This window comes from Rhea pennata, chromosome 1, assembly GCF_028389875.1.
Source record: "Rhea pennata isolate bPtePen1 chromosome 1, bPtePen1.pri, whole genome shotgun sequence".
In the NCBI taxonomy this organism is placed as follows: Eukaryota; Metazoa; Chordata; class Aves; order Rheiformes; family Rheidae; genus Rhea; species Rhea pennata.
The window spans coordinates 28,171,666-28,179,165 of record NC_084663.1 but is presented as its reverse complement, the minus strand read 5'-3'; the positions used below and the strand labels follow the sequence as shown (position 1 = coordinate 28,179,165).

Here is a 7,500-nt window from a genome sequence, read left to right as displayed (position 1 = left end):
TCAAAAGAGTTCCAGATTACTCCTTTCTCCAACTCCACTCACAAGAGTTCTCTCTGAGTTGTAGACATTTATCTAACATGACTGATAAATTTGGGCAATTATTCTCCCTCTCGGTGGAGATCCACTTTGGCCCTCGCAACTGTAGATCAATTGAATAATATTATAAGACACAGTGTGTGCATGGACAGCTAGAAGAATCAATGTAGTAAAAGGTTTAAAAGCTCTTCAGTCAGTTGGAAGTATAGAGTAGAGCTGGCACCAGTTTCAGTTAGGGAGATATCTTCATTCCTCAGTATAAGCTGGGACTTTGGTTTCCATAATTGCATACATAAAACCACATTCATGCAATGTGTATGAACAATTGTTACTATAATTGCACACACAGGCAGATAACCCACCTACTTTGTTCGTGCAGGTACTGTATATTTTTTGGCCATTATGGTCATTGAATAGGCAGTTTTGGAAATCTGGTGCATGTTATAATTATTGAAGCATTATTGAAGAATCAGAAGCATAACTTCATCCAGAAAAATCAAAAGAAAAATGTATTTATTCTGATTTTCCTAAGCTGCTAATTGAACCACAAGGAGAACCATATATTGAAGCTGATCTCATATTTCAAATGTATTCCAGGAGAGATCTACAAACTAAAGACAGAAAGGTAAAGGGCATTTGAAGCAGGCAGTACATAGCATACAGCAAGCATCCAGCCAGTAGAGCACTCACAGCTTTGCTAGGGCATCAAACATCCCAATAATTCCATATTGTCTGGGGTTATGGGAATCTTGAGATGCTGAAGGACTTGGTCACTTTATTCATCCAGCTTCTGATCACTTTAAACAGCAGGTGAGGCTTAGACAGTACTGTTGGGAGAGTGGTGCTTCCGTACCATACATAATCCAACTTGTAACAGAGAATTCTTTCTTCATTCAGCACTAAAAAGGGAAGATAAAGTTTTAACATAATGAAAAGGCATTTATTGAGAAAAAATTATTATCTACTATTATTTCATCCTTGGGTAAAAAGTTTGTATGGTGTGTGTGTTTGTAGTGCATTCATTTTCATAAATATCTACAAGGGAGATATACTGTTTGATATCCCTATCATGTTTGATATATTTTAACTTGTTTAGTCTAAATTTTGAGGAACTTGCTGTCTTTCTTTACCCTTCTTTTCAAAGGTTCCACCAAATGTACTACAAGCATAGGCCTAACCATAGACTTTTCACCTTTACATATAGTGCTTTCTGCAGGGGCCCTGCCTGGTTGCAGGAATCTTTCAGCTCTGGTTAAGCTCTGTTGTCTGAGGTCTTTGTCCACACAGGGTCCAACAGCCCTCGAGCTCCTCAGTTTGCCTTGGACCTATCACCACGGTAGAAAGATGCTTATGGGTCTCTCCTTCATGTGTATCATAAAGTTCTTAATATGCTTATACATGTCAGAAAGAATACTGTAACCCACTTCGAGTTGTAACAGATCTGTTGCACATGAGCCTCTATATAGCTAAAGCAGCTCTCTGTGCTGGGAAGTTACATTAAGTAACTCAGCAGCTGAGAAGTCTATCTTTTACTCTCTCATAAGGGACATCAGGCAAAAGTAATCATTTAATTCTAGTAATCTAGTAATCATCCATCATATTCCCAAATACTGACAAAAAAATTTCAGCTGTGGCACAGACACACGCACACATGCACATATAAAACCATGATATTCACGTACTATTGTTCACACTCTTTAATGTTATTAACTAATTGTTTTATTAACTAATTATTAGAATACCATAAACTGTTGTCCTCAATGCATCACAAAATTCCCATTGAAATAAAAGGGAGTTTTATATGCAGACTGAGGTCTTTTCACGACTGTTCCATTCCAGAAAGAACTGCGTAAATTAAAAAAATAAATAAATTCTGATAAAATAAATGCATCAAAAATGTAACATTTTATCAATGCTATAATGTTAAATACAGTGCAAAGACACACTTTGTTTAAAAATGTCTGAATAAGAAGTGTGTATGCAATTTTGGCTCACTGTGACTGCTAAGCATTAAGTACTTCCCTTTATTTACCACAAAACTCCGCAAATCCTAGTCTACAGTAAGCTTTTAAAATAAAACCATGAACACCACAGACGCTTAAAAGATGCTCTTCATAAAACTGTGCAAGAAAACGTTCGAGAAAAAGAGACTTGTCTGTGAAGATTAGGAAATATGTTTTAGTATTGCCATTGCTATTATTATTATCAGTTTAAAGGGTAAGATATGGAAGCAAGACTTTAGCAAAGTATCTCTGTAATGGAGCAGCTCTACATTATCTGATCTATTTGCATATGTCCTCTGAACTTTCTAAATAGAAATTGCCTTTCCTGCTTCAGGAAGGACAGGTATAGATTTACAAGGTATAGATAGCTGTTACAGAGGCTTCAGCTATCCACTAACCCTGCCTGGTGTGGTGCACACTTTTTTGGGGCTATCAGATAACAGGTTGCTTCTGCCTTGATAGTCTTTTCCTGTGTGTAAATAAAAATACACTGTATTCTATAAAGTTGTATTTAAATTAAGCTGGAATAGTAGAGAGTATGCCTTGTTTTCCTTCAGTAATACTTCATACTAGGTGGAGAGTTAAATGCAAGAACAAGAAGTTTTAAATAAATAGAACTATGTGAAGGGGCTTGTATTCTCTATTACATCACGGGTACATGGTCACTTGTCAAACCATGCATGGCACATTTATCTTAAGGACCTTAGGTTAAAATAGTTTTATATAAATGTTATTCTAACTTAAGACAGTGTCTTTAAAAAGAAGGAATTTTAATTAAAAAAAAATCCTTTAAGTTCCTTAAATTTTGTAGAAGGGATTTAATTTTTTTATGTCCATGTAATAGGGTTTTAGCAATTTGATTCTTAAGTTTTCTTAAATTCTCAAGCTTGCCAGTTTAGACTGGGGGGAGTTGAGAGCCTTATTTTTAAAAAGTATCTAGACACTAAAGATGCAAAGAACGACAATTCAGTGCCTGAGAGTCCTTGTGACGGCCTATGTGCTTTGAGGCGCTTAAGTACTTTTAGCTGCCTGGTTGAGCGAACCAAGCAGAACGCGGAGAGCAGCCCCGGGCTCCGGCGCAGCCCCCGCGTGCCGCCGGGGCCCCGCCGGCGTCCTGGCTCTAGGCAGAGCCGTGGGGCAGGACTGCTCTGCACGCTCAGGTCCTCACGCCCTTGTGCGGCTCAGGGGACCAGAGCGGACAGGCCAGCGACGTTCTCCTCAGCTAGAACAGTGGAAGTTAGAGATAACCCTGACAGTGGAGCTGTTATGGTCGGCATCATAGAGTTTGGAAGAGAATGACGTTTTCCTCTCTGCTGTATGTATTTTCTATACGGACTGTATGGTAAAAAACATGTATAGTACAAGCTAAACTATAGAAATATATACGGCTTCATAATCACTTTGAAATACGAAGTTGGAGACTGTATAATGGAGACCAATACTTGGAATTACTACCAAATATACTCATATTTCTAACATTACAGTCATATAATTAGATAAGCCTCTCCTGCCCATGCTTTTTACACTTTCTACATATTAGAAAATTTCTGTCCAATTTTTCCTATCATTTCATGTAGTTATCATTCTATTATTATCACTGTAACAAGCAGTTTTGATACTGGCAGTTTGTAATTGTGGTACTGTGCATACTTCTTGCTGAGGCACCCAAGTTACATTTGAAGAGCAAAAGATACCATGTTTCAGTGTTTTAAGTGTATGTTCACAAGAGTTTATCACACCATGACGAAGTTCACTGACTACAAGTATGTTTAAAACCTTAGGCTACTGTCTTGCCACTTGAATCTTTATAAGTTAACCCTTATCCCTGTGTAGAATACTGTCAAACATTCTGCAATTGAATGAAAACAAGTTCCTACTGTTTGTAGATAATTTTAGGATCAGCTATTTATCTATAGATATCTATATTTAAAAATATCTATTTTTAGTTCTAAAGTTTAAAAAGTGGGGTTATGGTAATGTACATACCATTTAAACACAAATGGCTGGATCTCTCACGGATAGCTCCTCGGCTGATAAGCATATTCCCTTGTAATAAGAATTCCTTGTTGAAGTAAGGGGTGGGATGTTGGACTGCCATCAACATTTGTAAATTGTATGCAACTCTGTATATCACCGTCCTGTACTTCCATTTGTATAATGACTTTGCCTGGATCATTTGCAGAAGGATGTTCACTCACAGATAACAGTCTAATGATACAATACTTCTTTTCCTTTTATTCAAAAGGTTCTCTTTGTGGAGGGTCTTCACTTATTGATTTCTGGAAAAAAATTAGATGCACGGCAAATTTTTAGAGGGCAACATGGGGTTTTAGCCAGGATTCCTTGAAAAAAAAATGTTTCAGGGAGTCTCTCCACTCGAAATGCACTATCTTGAAATATAGTGTCCCAGGTTCTAGCAAGCCATTGTTCTGCATATGTTTGTACAAAAATACCACTGGCAGTTACACATGGCATTTCCTTCAAGATCTTAGCATATAAAAATATGTCTTGTTGAATAAATAACTTTTTGAAGTAGATATTTTCGTTGTTATCTTAGAGCACTGTGCAACAAAGCATGGATAAGTTAAGGGACTTGTTTACAGATATATTATAGGCAAGTGAAACTATAGCATCTAAATATTTGTACCACAGTTACCTGTCTGCTCTTCCAGATAAAAATCTGCAGAAAATTAACATTCTGTACTTTGAAAAAATACTTGCTTTAATACATTCATGTAGTGAGTGTATCTGAGACTGAACATGCCAATATATTATCTTTTATAGCAAAAATAGTAATATGAAACATAGAGAAGAAAACATACTGAAATAGTTTTCTGCAGTGGGGGAAAAAAGAGATTTAAAATAGTTATTCCATTTCCTGGTTTTCAAAGGTTCTGCATTAAATGAAAAACCTCACTCAGTAGCTCTTGCATTTGCCTGTTTCTGGTGTTAATTATCTTTTGTTTGCCCTTGATAATCCTGAGGTTGGTATGCAGATAATGAAGGCTGCAGAATCATCTCAAAGTGTAAAAAACAATGGCATTGTCAATTCTGCATCACAACACTTTATAAATTATGAATGTTATCCACATTAAGGAGAATGGTAGACTTTTAAAATTACTTCCATGAATAGATTAAATTACAAGTATTATTACATTTCATTTTATTAAGTGCATCTTAGTAGTTATTAGGGCAAATGAACATGTTCTCTCAATTACATAATAACATCAGAACTAAAAATTACGCATTGACACTCCCAAATGCATAATGCGGCATTGTATATTAATCACCCCAAACAATATTTTCAGTTTATATGAAGACAATTATTAGCTATTGAACAAAACACTGTTATTGATTTATTGCAGTTCAGTTCAAAGAATCATTTTTTTAAATAAAAGCTTTGATTCTTTTCTGCATCGTTTAATAATTTCTAGCTCTCAGAAAAAATGCAAGTCTTAATTACTCTCTTTTATTAATCTAATTACAATAAGACAAAGTTTATCATATATTTAATTTTTTAAATATCCTAGATAAGATAATATAGCATACATTCAGTGCATACCATCTACTCTAAAAGAACATTTGTTTATTTTACTTTTAGCAATGGTAATTATTTATTAGATGTGTTTTTAATGTTACATTTTAATTTTCTCAAACAAGTCTCTGTAGTCAGTTCTGTGTTTTTTCACTGCTTTTATCCCATGTAATTTTTTTTTCTGTGTATGTAGATTAATAATATGTAGGGCATCAGATAAGAAGAACAAGAAAAGCATCTGACGCTAACCCACTGAATTGAGTGGCAAAATTTGTGCTCGTCTAAGTGGGAGCCAGATTGAGAGTTTATACAGTGTAGACATATAGCAACCAGTCATTTTAGGCACCTGTGTAACAATTGTTAATATCAATACTTTCAACAACTTCCTTTGCAGTATCAAATTTTTATGGGGGTGTATTGAATGCATTGGTTGCAACCTTGTGAACATATTTCTTCTATTTATGTTGGCCAGATAACTGTATCTCGCTGTTTCCAGTCTTTCTGATATTTCATGTTAATTAGCATCTGGTAATGCACATACTGATGTACTGTTATTTACTTTAACGTAACTGGCAAGTTTTTAAGCAGGATTGCTTAAGGCATAATCATTCAATCATTAAAAATACAATTTTACAGTGTCAGCAATTTTTCTTTAGACAAGGCAGAGATTGTTCTCATTTATTACATTTTTCTATTTTGATTTTAGTTTGAGTTTAACACAGTTTCTGTCAATATCATTGTCAGATTTTGTCACTTTATAAAATGCTGGTACATGCTCAGACTGATGTTTTCGGGGGCAGTTATTGACTCATAAGTAAAGTAACAAAAATAAATAAGAGATGCTGTTCGATTATTTATACCAAGTATAGATCGTAGTAAATAAATCAACTTTGAAGGCAAATACATATTACACTAAACGTGTAGGTCAAAATATTAAAATGCTAACACATGTATTTATCACGAATCTTAAACATACAGTATGATCTCCTGGATTCAGCAAGAAGAGTATATAAATGTGCAAAATTCCATACTCCTACATGAAAAATTGTATTGTCATTTGAAATATTTTTATGTGGGAATATTTACCGAAGAGAACAGCTATTGATATACTGTCTCTGAGTATTTAAATGTCCTTTGTTTTACTTAAAATCAGCTTTTTCCTCACATATTCTGTCTTTGTGCTTCCTACCGATTGGGGTAGGATTTATTAATACAGTTCCGAGGATGCCTGTGGAAATGTATCTAACAGTTAATATTTAGAATCAGTAAATGTTCTAATTGGTCATTTCATAGAAATATGTAGTCGCTGTAATTAGACATTGTTTGTATTAGCAATGTATTGAGTAACATGAAATGACTAGGTGATCCTTTCTGGCCTAATGTTTTTAACTAAACAAAGTAAGTTAGACTCTTTATCACTATCACATCAGATTAAAAATGACTGGAACTAATGTACATGCAGTTGACAAAATAACTAGCCTTCTTAGTTCCAATTAGTCCTCAATTAAGCTATATCAGCAGTGATGTCAGACTTACAGTAGCACTAAATTGTCTTTGAATCTGTCTGATTCTTCTAGCTCTCCCCCTTGCTGGTAGGAAAGTTTCAGACATGAAAGAGTTAACAGCTCCTTTGAAATTACTCCTATTTAAGAAGAAAAATCATATTACTTTCTTAATCTTTCTAATTCTATTCTCATAAGATGATCTTGGATTTGTTCCTTTAGCACAGACTCTTTAGTGCAGTCCTGATTTCTGTATTAATGAATTGAGAAGATGACATCAGGCTCTTAGGTAAGTGCTATAAACTCAGTCATATGATTTTTGTAGTAAGATACCGTGTGTAAAAAAATACAATATTTTGTCCGTTCTCAAAGCAATGTTTCTTTGAAAAGTGATAGTTAGATATTATGTAGATAGCACACAAAA

The 7,500-nt window shown here is 34.8% G+C and overlaps 1 long non-coding RNA gene across 1 annotated transcript in view; it reads left to right on the top strand.

Moving 5' to 3' along the window:
- Window positions 1-7,500, top strand: part of LOC134135519 (uncharacterized) — a 16,519-nt gene that overhangs the window by 5,263 nt on the left and 3,756 nt on the right. Inside the window, exon 3 of the long non-coding RNA XR_009957300.1 lies at window positions 7,299-7,365. This is a non-coding gene — a long non-coding RNA (uncharacterized LOC134135519). The remainder of the gene's footprint in view (window positions 1-7,298; window positions 7,366-7,500) is intronic.